Below are 13,714 nucleotides of genomic sequence, written 5' to 3' on the forward strand. Positions count from 1 at the left end.
AATTTAAAGTTATAGCTGAAATTGAGTATTTCATACCTGAGAAACCACTGCAGGATTTTCGTTGAACAGGGTGAACCAAGATAACCTACTGTTCATAGAGCTTATTGTGGTAGGCGGCCTCCGCCCTCTCGTCGTTCATAGCCGTTATTAGGAGCTAGGTACCAACTTAGCGGACTAAGAAAAGAGCTTATAGTTAATTTCAATACCAATCAGTGGTTTCCATTTCTTGGTTATGAAACGTTTAGAAAGTTGAGGTATCACTGAGTATAGAACAATGCAGAGGATCACCGTTCACAGCTTGGAGCTTTTGAGAATGATATTATTCACTTACAAGTCCATACTTTTGAGCCTCTCTGAAAGCAGAAGTCCACCTTTTTCAACTCGTCTTTAGAGCTATTTTTTTTCTTCTTTTCCTTTCAACTAAAAGGAAATATAATTTGTAAAGTAACTCTTTTTTTTTCATCATGGCGGACCCTGCAGAGAATAAAAACAAAATTAGTTCTCGGCATGCATCTATCTGACTTATTAAACGATTTCAATTCTTCCCATATACATTTCCCACTATCGAAGCATCTGTGAAGAAAACAACAATTCCATTTGTAACAGATTTTTTCTAGCATTGCGGTGCGCCCGCAGTACGAGAGGCAGTCAAAAGTTAGCTTCAGTACCGAAACGACACGATAATAGCCTTTTTATTCCAAGCTAACAAAAATAAAGGAAATGTTTAAGTTGCCTTGGCCTCTTCCAACAGTTAAGTTGAGAATTCCGGGTTCAATTTGACGAGGAGCTCTGACCCTACATGGCTACAGTCCACGAACTATGAGCGAGTTGCCCTACCGGAAGCCGGTGAATCATTTGACGCCAAATTGCAAGCTTGGAGAAAAAATTTTTCATATTTTTCACTGGTATGGTTTTGGAAATTTTAAGTCCCTTTTTCTGAATGTTTAATGGCCTCATTTCAATACTATTCCTGTTAACTTTCATTGAAGTCAGGACAGTAAAGTTTTTCCCGCCTGCTGAATCATGATTGGTCAATTCAAATTTCAGGCGCGCCAGCCGTATGCGAGGTTATATGTTGGGTGTTCCTTGAGTAATGGTATTAGTTATAGTTAGGCTCTGTTGGACCTTTGACGTAGTGATCTCCCCCGATAAAGTTGGTCACGAAATTTATCAGAAGTGATCCCTGGGCTAATCAGTTGATCTTTAGTGGTTAAGTGGATAAAAACAGTTCCTTCAGTGGGTGCTCCGGGTTCAAATCCTGTCTTTTTATTTGCTACCACAAGTCCTGGGACAGGGTGATCAAAATAAGGATAATACTTCATAAACTGACAATGAAGGACAATCCTTTATTTGAGGAAGAGAGCGTGTTGGTATTATCACATGACCTGCATTCACTATTGGGAAAACAAAGTGTACAAGCGAAAAAGGTCTATTAGTTATTATTAGTTATTTCCGCTCTTTCTTGTTACCTTGTCAAGCCGCTCCGCGCTTGTGCGTTACCTGAATGAAGGAAGTTGAAAGAAATAACTGTGTTAACCAGCGGACAGCAGCTAAGTTTGTCGTTTATCCAGAAGCACTGACCTGTAAAATTTTACTTTCATGTTCCTTAAAACAAAGAACTCGCTTACCGAATTGTTTCCGGTAGTACGCACGCAGAATTGTTAGCAGCCAAGACCTCTTTCCTTTGCTACTTGAATAATGATCTGCAAAAATCTTTCAAACGCTCCACAAGATCAAAAGTAGCATGAATGAAATATCACTGACAATTTAACAGAATCTATAAACCATTAAGACAGTAACTAAACTTTAACTGAAATGTTAAGTAAAATTATGCGGGCGTAGCGCTCTCTCTCCCTCTATATCACACACACACACACACACCACCGTGAGACAATACGGACACAAACGAACATGAAAACGAATACGTACCGGTACATCTACAATACGGTTAAGGGGCGGGGAAATGCGGCTCTTGCACAGAAAGAAGAAATACAGCCTGGCATTTGGTCCCAAAATTACAAAGACAGAAGACAAGAAATTCAAAGTAAAAGGGTGCTAGGGAAGTTCCACTTCACTCGCGACTTGATGAAAAAACGAAAGATAGAAATTGAAGGAGAAGATGAAATTACAGAAGTTACAATTATGCTGGAGAGTGGCTCTCAAAGTACAGTTTACTCCGAACTATGGAATACACTAGGAGGTTTGCAGCAAAGATGGCTGCACAAGAGAATGTAAATTATTGATCCACTGCAACTGACTTTTGTACCATTTTAGCGCTATTGTGGGAAAGAGCATTTATTGCACACGAAAGCACATCACTTCTGGCCTGCATCTAATCATCAGGTTGCAAAGTCAACAGCCCAAGCGATTCTTGTAAGCTTGACTACAAGTGGCAACGTCTGTCCTGACATTATCTGTTTGTGTCCTAAATATACAGTCTGTCAGATCAAGAAAATTACCTTTACTCAGTTGATCAATTTTTCCACATATATCATTGATGTCTATAAATGAAAAAGTTAAACCGTTCAAGCAGTTTCTTTGATAATACAACAGTCAACTCTCTTTCCAATGTTGGCAGCGTACACATCAGGCTCCAGTTGTTCAAACGATGGATAGCGCTATCCGTCAGATAAATTACTATCAGTATTTATCCGCTGGATAGGGATTTTACCCGGTGGATAGCGCTTATCCATCGTTTGAACAAATGGGGCCAGTTTGTTAAATGCAAGGCAACCATCCTTTTCGGTATCTGACTCCGTCTCGATGAAATTACAGAAGTTACAATTATCCCGGAGAGTGGCTCTTGAGGTTATTGCGAATTGCGAATCTTGAGGTTATATAGTGCCCAACACAAAGAGTGAAAATTGTGGCATTGAAGGCCACCGGTCACCGGTACGAAGAGGCATGCAACCAAACTACCAGCGTAGGGAAAATTGACGGCCTTGTTTACAGTTATAACCCTCTTTTTCCATTCGAATTAGGGCGTATACCAATCGGAATCCTCGCTCTCCACTCGGATTATTTAGAGACGACGACGTTCCGACGAAGACGTGAGGGTGAAAGCGCGATCAGTTTAGTTACACATACAGCGCATCCTGGAATGCAACCCGAGTCAAATGAGTTATGTTATGGCAAAACAACGATGTTAGAAGGCCCCACTGAGCCCCCACTGTGTGGATAAACCGCACTAAGAGCCATGGAATTTTAAGCAAACAACAAACCCACCAGCACCACCAGGATGCCTTCCAGAAAGTTGCAACGCAGATACATCGTATAAATACAGCGACATGCATGCAGATGAATCCGCGTGCGTGATTTAACTGCGAATCATACCGAAAAAAAAAACGAAAACACCGAAGGCTCAATGGAAGGACAAAATCCAGACATGTAATAATTGTCAAGGACCGTCTAATTCGTGTTTTAAGTATTGATGAAGTAGTGAGCAAGTTGGCATTTTCGAATGGAAACGGATCGGAATGTTTGGATCGAACGTGTGATCAGTGTCTCCCAAAAATTAAAAGTAGAAAGACGACGATGATGACAATGGCAAATTCATTAGGATAGTTTCAAGGTTATGATAAAATGAACAAATGGGTAGGAAATAATAGACATGTTTCTTGTCGGTTATCCAGATGAATTGCGTGCAATCGAACAGCGAATCATAGCCGACAAATAGCTTTGATAAGCGAAAATAAAGAACGGGGCTCAATGAGAAGACAAAACTCAGCCTTGTAATAGTTGCCAAGGTCAGTCTGATTCGTGCTTTAAATGTTGATGAAGCGGTGAATTGGTTGAAGTTTTCGAATCGAAACAGATCGAAATGTGGCTCGAACGTATGATCAGTGTCTTCCAAGAATTTGAAGTAGAAAGACAACGATGATCATGACAATCATGGCAGATTCATTAAGAGACTTTCAAGGGATCGAGACTAAAATAAAATGCCCCCGACGATATCTTACAGAACGATATCCCCGATATTCGATGCCCCCGACGATATCTTACGATATCTTACAGAAATCTGGTATGTGATGTTTAATGACCTTTCCATGCACGTGGAGTACTCTGCATGCCAGCGGAGCACCACGGTTAAGGTAACCAATTGATGCGAGAAAGTTTGTTATGACGTCAAGTACGTCCACCCGTACAGACTATCGGGGTGGAGGTGGGGAGGCAAGACATTCTCTGGGGACGGGAGTGTTCGGGCAATTTTCCTTGAGAGAGAGGCAACGAAATTTGGGAAATTTAAGCGAAGAAATCCTCGAAAGTGGCCGAGGAAGGAGAAGAAGAGAAAATTTCAACGAAAATCAACGTAAAAAAAAAATGTATAAAAAATGTATGAAAAATGTATAAAAAAAACTACCAAGCGTATTACCTAACTAGCCTTGCATACGGCGAGAGCTACTGAAATTTAAACTGACCAATCAGAATTCAGCGAGCGGGAATACTGTGCTATCCGATGTAGCGCCAATTGTTTACATTCTGATTGGTTAGATATGTGGACATTCGCTCAGCCTTCCCTTGTGACTCTCTTGACCGTCGCTTCTTTGAACTCAGCCAGACAGAAATGACGCATTGTTCTGACAATCAATTTGCCAATCCTCTTTATCCAGTTTATGGATTGGGCTAGCATGTGATTAACAACCAGGATCACTTTTGAACTTTATTCTGTAGAAGAAGAAGACGTTGCTGAGTGAACATTTTTACGACGAAATCCCTTGGTTTGTTCAGCACTTTGATGTCCGATAACTGAGCCGCTCTAACGAGTGTTGGGTCAATCACATTTGGTCGTCTGACCTTAGGAAGTTCTTTCACCGCTTGTTTGTGTCCACCATGATCGAACTTGAGGTGAAGCGCTATGCTGCTTTATGCCAACTTCGATGGCTTGTGATGAGCTTGCCTGCTGCCGAAGTCGAAAAAATTGTTGTTGTATTTGGGCAAGATTGGTCTTATCGGGTTGGAACTTAATAGCGAGGGGAACAATTTTTCGTTCATCTGCTGTGTCAAACAACGAACAATCCTGTTGGGTGTTCCACTTGCTTGGCGAGTCTTGCATCTGGAGTGGAGTTTTTTTTTCAATGATTACAACTTGCGATCGTTCTGCTAACATCTACGTAGCATGCAGCACTTTTTTAGTGACTCGAGGATCCTGTTCTGCTGTTTCAAAAGGAGTCGTGCATACTTGAGCAGTTTGTTCTTCAGTGCTTGTATTTTTTCCTTTGTTCCTTGTGGCGCAAAGTAACTTTGATGATTTGAAAGGACTTGAATCTGTACTTGAATTAGCGATTTATGGCCAACAAGTGAATGGTACACAAAATTAGGAGAAACTGTTGGTTGAATAAACAATACCTGTAGACATGATTATCTACCCAGTTTAAGTACTAAGCTCAACAAGTTGTTTGGCTCCACAAGTTTCATTTTCAGGCCAGGTACCCGAATTCACCCAGGTACTGGTACACTACCATAGTGTTCTTTGGAAATTGAATAGCTCCTTGAACACTTGGTTGCTTGAGAAGAAACTTGATGTGTTTGTTCTCTACATTGGTGAATGCAGCCACTAACTGTCCATTGTGGATAAACTCCGGACCAACTCTCCTTTCAGTTTATTCATTGTTCTTTGCAGGGCATCAACAATGGTGTCCCTTGTAAAATGTTAGTTTAAAGGATTTGATGGAGTTATTTACCATTTCATAGGGCACTGTGGTTGCCAGATTGACTTTCAAACTTATCATGGAAACGTAAATCAATACCAGTGAATGGACACTAAAAAATGTCAGTCCCTTAACTTGTTGATAGAAAATTAATTTAAATGCATATTGAAACATCAGTTGAGGAATTGTTTTTTTCATCCCCACTTTATGAACCTACAATACATTGCTGCAGTTTGTTTATTGGTTGTTAATTCAATGTCTTCATCGCATCAAATTATTTAATTTTTAGGTATTGTGTCAGATCTCCATAGAGACACTATCTTTATCTAAAAACTTAAATGGTTGCTTTTTGGATCCCTTTTGTGGCATATTTATATAGGCAGGAAATGTTCCACATTTTATGGTAAATAGTTCTGCATATATAGTTTTAAGGAATATTGCAGCCAAATCTAATTGAATACGAGACATTTTGTGAATTTAAAGACTTTTAATATTGTTTGCACTTGTTTGAAAAGACTTAGGGTTGGCACTCAAAAGTGTTCCTTCAATAATCTTATTCTTTAAAGATTGCCTTGGGAGAATTGGATTAAGGCTAGTTTTTTCTTCTAGCTTCTTTCCCCAGTGCCCTCTGAGAATGGAGTTGATTTGGTTTTGCCCAATGTTTAAAGATGAAACAATGCCTAAACCAGCTGCAAGGAATACCTTATGGTGCTTTTTTACAAACACGGGCATGAGGGTGCTCGTAAGCATCTGAGCATTGTTTCGCATGCTAAAGTGTTATTGTGAATAATTTATTTCTCTAAGAGAGTCTTCTTTTCGTGTCGGTCATTCAAAAATTGTTGGACCTGTTGGATTAAAGAGACAGAACATTTAATGAGACCCTCCTTGGGAGAGGGGTCCTTGTTCCCTTTAAATATTTGCTTGTGTTTCCTTGTTCCCCAAATTACTTTCAAACTTGTTCCCAGCTTTTTTATTCCTAAAATTTAAATATTGGTTTTCTTCCCTTGTTCCCTAAAATATTTTGATATTGTTACTCTGTTCCCAAGTTCAAATAAGCCATGTTCTCTTCTTCCCCCAAACCCCTGGGAGTGCCTCTTTGATGTTGATTCTCGTATTGGCCTAATAGTAATTCACTGTAGAATTGCAAGACACATTAAGTTCTTATTTGGGAGTGAGGGAAAAGTTTTGAATAAATTTTCGCACAATACAAGAAACAAAATTTGACTGCTCCTTCTAGATCTTACTCTTTTCGGAAATGAATCAGCTTGTTTGCACCTATCTGGCGACCTGCGGGAGGGCAAGCTCTAGAATTTTCCAAGTCTGACTTTCCGGTTTTAGGGGCCGAGGTTTTTGTGCAAAATTCATCAGCGGCTTCCTTGCAGCTTTTAAAGTGGTACTACGACCAAAAAAACCCACCCAAGTTTTAAGTTCTGATTTAAAAAAAAAACACCTGTTTATATTAGCTGGAATTTTCTTATTTATTGGTCCGCCATTACTAACTTTAAAATCTTGAGAGAGCTGGGTCGAGGAGAAAAATGACGTCAAACACTCACTAGTTTAAGAATGCAATGCGTGTGTACGCGGCCTAATTAACATGCAGCACGGGAGCTTCGGGCTTTCAGACTTTTGAACCCGTGTTTTGCATATATAATAAATTGCGTTTACATGCTGAAATTTTAAGCTAGTGAGTAAATGACGTCATTTTCTCCAGATCCAACCCTCTGAGGTCCAATCGGCCAGTTTTGAATGTGAGTAATGGCGGACCATGAAATCCAAAACTTACACTCAAAATAAACAGCCTTTTCATAAAACTCAAAGCTCAAAATTTTGCCAGTTAGGTGTTAAGCGAACACGCTTTCAAAATCTGAAGAAAAAAAGGAAATGATTTTTTGATCATAGTACCACTTTAAAGGGAGTTCCTTCGAGTAATGGTCAGTAAAAGGTTTGTAGTGCTTATACAAATTTTTGCAACTTGAAAATGTATGCTTACACGAAACACATATCAGCTTGACAATTTTTCTTTCCCGATACCCCATTTAAAATTCACGTGAACGCTATTAATAGAGGGCCAGAAAACCATTGAAAACATTTTGTGGCATTTTTTTTGTCAACAAACTTGGGTTGTCGGAGAGCAGAATTCGAACGTAAGTTGTTGTGGTTTGGCTGTTATTTGTGCTTTTTCTAACTATTCTAAGACAAATTCAGGCTGGTGTTTTCGAATCAAGTGTAAGAAGACGGCAAACCCACAGTGAAAATGTATTTAGTTGTACTGACTTCGCGAATAAACACTTTGGTAGCGTCCTTTCGATGGGATGATAGATCGACAAAAACCGAAATGCCCTGTTTCCGGTGAAAGGGCAAATGATTGACAGGATATCCCGGTTTTGACTGCCGCACGCACTGCGGGCGCGGGTTCCGTATGCAAGGAAAAAATAACGATAAACAACAAATGGTAATAGCGGAGCTCCCCGCGCGCCGAAGGCGCGCGCGCGCGGAGCACCATAGTTAAGAAGATACTGGTAATCCATCGATGCGAGAAAATTTGGTTTTATAGCCATGACGTCATGAATGTCCGTACGTACGTCCATCCGTCTGTCTACCCCTCCATATATGCCAATGTGAGAAGTATCGTGCTAGTTTACAGGATACATCTTGATATTGGACATCCATGTTTTGATCAATTGACATTTGTCAAAACAAGCTTCCCGTAGGCTCACTCTTAGAGCTCACCGAGGTCAGCTGGTTTTTTTTTTTTTAATTGACCGTTGACCAGGTACTGGTTTTCGATTGGAGTGCAGGCTCAACGTGGCTTGATTTTTCGCGCGCCTTCTGTGGCTCGACGCGGCTACACGACCATGCTATCTCAATTATAGTTCTTACACAGTCAACGCTTTTCGCGTTCCGGTGGAAAACGGTAGTTTGGAAAATGTTTTCTTTCTGCCTTTCCGCTGGTTTCAATCCAGTTTGACAAATCATGATAGCTGTGGTCCACACAGACGGCTGCGCAGTTATTCAAGTCAAGCATCGGTGGGATATAAACTTACAGCTGAGTGTTTATTTTTAATTTGCTTAGAGCTGAGGCTGGAGGACCTATAAATAGAACAGAAAAAAAAGAAGAGCGAAAGAGAACGGCAACGACAAAACAGAATACCAGTAATAGCTCACACTTAGTGCAAGACGTTACTCCACAAATTCTTTCCTTGGGCAATAAGCCGTTAGTGTTTTTTACGGATGCGTTATTTTAGGACGTTCGCGCGAAAATTTTCTAATATTGAGTTTTTGCTGAGAATTTTACCATTGAAAGATGATGAGTTAGTGATTTCAGAAATATAAAAAAAAGGGGGGATCACCGACTTCGTTTTGGAGAGAACTTGCCCGGAAGAATACCCTAAATCTGAAAAAATCTGGCTTCTTTGGCGAATAAGGCCCCAGCGTCTGTAAGCCCAAAAATATTGCAATTACATCTTTGAAGTCAAATGTTCTGGACCCATCAAGTGAATTTAGTTAACTGTTGAGGTTCCTTAGAGAACAAGTTCGCATTGGGCGACCACAGTTTCATGCGCCTTGCAGCCGTAAAATGACAGGACTCCATGTCCCGAGGACAGAAATCTTGAACTTTTTTTTAACATCTTACATAGATTTTTTGTTAATTTTTCGACCATATGGAGATAATTGTAAATAAATTTGTCTCTGAAAAGAAAAGTAGGAGTCACCGAACATCCAAGATCGTTAAATCCAAGCAAAGCTATAGCAATGGCCATCTGTCCTATCATTGTTCAGTTTAGTACTAAGCGCGCACGTTCGATGTATGACGTGGCATGTGAATTTGCGTGAGGTGTAAGGATGCGCAGTAGCAATGGACGCAAACGTCTTTAAAGTGGATGCATATTTTTAAGAAGTAATTTAATTGGTTTTTCCTTTGTTCAGGAATGAAACTCGAATTTTTATTGACAACTGGAAATAAACAACAATTATCTGTACTATTTTAGACACAAAGATAAAGTTGAATTGTTTGTTTGCTTTAAAATGCGAGGAAATGAATGCTTTTTTAATCCGTTTGCCCAACTGGTTTTAGATGTGCTTCGACAGTGACAAGAACATTTTGCCCTTATATAATAAACACGTAATCCAAATGAGTTCTCGTAACATTAGGGGGAAATTTCACTAGCTTTTGTTTTCAGAAGTTTGTTTAAAGCACCTAAACTATTAAGGTAATTTTGTATTCGTCCTTTCTTGGTTGCACTGCCGTATTTTGCCGATTCTTGTTCCAAGCCAAGCTGGCGTGTTCCCATAAAATAAATCAAAATGTGAATGATCTCGTTTTCAGAGATAAAGTGGAATAGAGTACATCAGTAAAACCCTTTTTTTAACCTTATACTGACAACGTTTTTTTATGATTTCTAATTTTAGCGTGATTCCTATTCGCTGGGTATCGACAGTTAACTCGGAAATGACTTTTTTCCTTTCCATTCACTCACTGAGTGTGTGCTTGTTTTCTCGTGCGGTTCAACAAAAATCAATGCCAAACTAGTCAATACAAAAGTAAATTTCACGCGAAAAACCGATATCACGCTCATTGCTTTGTGATTCATGCGATATCAGTTTTTAGCGTAAAATTTACCATGGAATTCACTAGTTAGGCAATAAATTTTTCTACAGAAGAAGGCAAAGAAAATGATTTCATTATTAAAGCAGCGACCGGAAACATGAAAAGGCGGACAATCATTGGAAACTTCCCTACCCTACCGGAAGTAGGATTAAATAACCAGGGAGCTCCGCTTTTAGGCTTGGCTAAATCTTTGTATTATCAATGTAAACTGTACACACTGTACTGTACACGATTAATTTTGTACTTTCTTTATGCAGAAGCATAACTATTTCCATTTATACACTCCTTTTTTTGTTTTTTATAAGAACCTTTCTTATAAGAACGTTGAGGCTGAGATTAACCAAAATTATAAGAACGTATTAAGAACATTACTCTGGCTGAGAGTGAGTCGTTTAAGAACGTTTTTATTCTGGTGTTTGTATTTTAAATGAAAGCATAAAATAAAGGTAAAGAAATGTAAATTAACCCACATCTCAGTTAATGAGAAGTTCTCATTTGTAATTAATCGTCACAAAATGTTAAACGTCAACGCGATCAAAGCAAGCACTTTGATAGGTTTCCTAGTCAAGTCCGCAAGATTTTAATTATCGAAAAATTATACCATTGAAAACCTATACGCCTAATTATATAAGAACGTTCAGCCTCAGCTCCAAAATTAGACGTTTTTTTATAAAAAGAAGAGTGTATAATTTGCTTTCTGGGGTTAGAGACGGGAGCTCCGCTTTAAGGCTTGGCTATAAAGCTATATATTATAGTTTCGCATCTCCAGCCAGGAAATTGCTTTTATACCAATTTCTAGTTTCTAAAGAAACTGTGGTGCTGCTTCGGCGGGAGAGTGAAACAGGATCATTTGGTTTTATCAAACGTGTTGATAAACGTCATTTGGAACTGACGCCATTTGGCACTGACGTTTCGAGCGTTAGCCCTTCGTCAGAGCGAATAGAGGAATTGTGGGTGTTGTTTCAGAACCCATCGCAATCACTTCTAGCAACAGTAGTTAGGCTAACATATACCACTGGATATTTAAGTAGACAAATTGTTAAGAAATTTCGGGCAGTTTTATTGAGGTAAGGATATCCTTTTTGTGCTTTCAACTTTTTGCAGTGAAAATCTGAATCGCTCTTGGATAGAATGAAAAAATACGTCTCGATGTTCTTCCTGGTGTTTTAGTTGACTTAACAAGCTTCGATGTTTTGGAACATCTTAAGAAATCGCAAACACGTCTCCGCTTTGATGTTTTGAGACCCCATGGGAGATCGCAAACACTTCTTCACAAGCTCACTTAAAAAGCTTCCATGGTTTAGAACCTCTTAAGAAATCGCAAACACTTCTCCACTAATTAAGCATTTGAGCAAGTTTTGATGTCTTGAAAACCCTTGGGAGATCGCAAACACTTCTCCACAAGCTCACTTAAAAAGCGTCGATGTTTTGGAACCTCTTAAGAAATCGAAAACACTTCTCCACTAATTAAGCATTTGAGCAAGTTTTGACGTTTTGAAACCCCCTGGGAAATCGCAAACACTTCTCCAAAAGCTTACTTAAAAAGCTTTGACTGTCTTGGAACACCTTAAGAAATCGAAAACACTTCTCCACTAATTAAGCATTTGAGCAAGTTTTGATGTTTTGAAACCCCGTGCAAGATCGCAAAAAAATATCCACAAGTTTATTTGAAAAGCTTCTATGCTAAAAAAAAAAGTTTAATTGAAACCTCCTATGAAATCGTAGACCCTGTAAGATCACCGTAATTGTTCTCACCATTCTTGACCGAGGGATACAATCGATAGTTCCAGCTCCAAAACAGGCACACTCTTTGCTTTTCTTTTATAGAACGTCTTATTATTGGAGCTGCTAAATGTTCTCATTTATTTCTTTACTGACGATGCTTTGAGCCTGACAACGTTTGAATAAATCAATGCGGACGTGACCAGGAATGTTTCCTGTGGTGTGTCCTGAAGTATTTTGCTTTCCTATTTATATTCATGACTCGTACACAAGGATGGGTGTGCAGCTCGAACTGTGAGCCTGAGTGTTTAATGCCGTCCGAGTATCGTTACAAAGCTCAGATAAGATACTAGTTACAAGGTAAACATAAAGTAAGAACCACTCAGGCTAAAGCATGTGCAACCGCCTGATACGCAAACCCAAAAATCCAGTGGGAAAATAGGAACGTATTCCCCAACCAAATGCAGGCGCACTAACCTCTGGGGGCTAGAGGTAATATAAGATTTCCAGACATACAAAGTGATATAAAGTAAAATTTGAAAGTTCAAGAGCTGAGATGAATACATTACATCCTGACAAACCTTATATATCTAAATAACAATAGACTAATTCAATACCATAGCGGCACCTCTGCATTTCATGCCAACAGGAAAATCTTTACATTCTTTGTCGCTATCACTTACAGTTCAGCTCCGCCGAATGTAAATACATTTATTCCCGGGAGGGAGGTTATTTTACTGTTAGAGTACAGAGTACAGTTATACGTTTACTCTACCTTTATTTATACTACTCACGTAAAAAATAAGCATCAAAAAGACCGTCGTTCTTAACTGACTCTTATACCACCCATAAAAAATGGTTCTCATAAAAAAACGGATTGTTTGTTTGATTTCAAAGTGCTAACAAAATGCTAGAAAACAAAGTCAACAAGAAATTTTGTTAACCGTAGGTCGAAACAATTTTATGCCTGTTTTCATGCCTGCAACTAAATCGAATATTTTTTGCTTGTTAAGTCAATAAAATTTTTGGCTGGGAAAAGTTTTGTATGATCAGTTAATATTGCCACTCCAGGAAAGTGTTCGCTTGCTGAGAGGGGGTTTTTCGGACCTCCAAACACAGCCAGACTCTTCAAAACTCAATCGTCCAAAGAATATTCATGTACGCACAGGGACACGGTTTCTGTGGCCAGACATGAACAAACCTCAGAAGTTACAGCGAAGTCTCTTTATCCAAACTTCTTTTCCCAGATGACGGTGGAATGAAGAATCTCGTTTGACCAGGAGATTGAAAGGGCAGGCGCACAGCACCAGAGCAGAGATAAATCACGACATCAGAAGCCGAATTCGGATAACTGATTCAAGCTAATGAAGCATGGCAATGTGCAATAAGGGAAAAGAAGCGCAACACACCGTAAGTGAAAACAGGAGTAAAATCTCGCGAACCGGGAATAAAACCTGAGGAAAAAAATGTCTTTATCTCGAAATTTTGCTCGGTGGCCTATCTTGAATAATTGCATGCACTTATCATTCACGATGGCACTTCAAATAAAAAAGGTTCGTGGAGCGTTATCCAGTACAATTTTCTACAAACTATAAAACGCTTTGTTTTGATGTACCTTAAGGACGTTCGCGCCCATTCCTACTGCAAATCCTGCCCATTCCTACTGCACATCCAGCGCACGCAAATTCACATGCAACGTCATAAATCGAGCGCGCGCGCAAAGTACTAAAATGAA

This window comes from Montipora capricornis, unplaced genomic scaffold (genome assembly GCF_036669925.1).
Source record: "Montipora capricornis isolate CH-2021 unplaced genomic scaffold, ASM3666992v2 scaffold_417, whole genome shotgun sequence".
In the NCBI taxonomy this organism is placed as follows: domain Eukaryota; kingdom Metazoa; phylum Cnidaria; class Anthozoa; order Scleractinia; family Acroporidae; genus Montipora; species Montipora capricornis.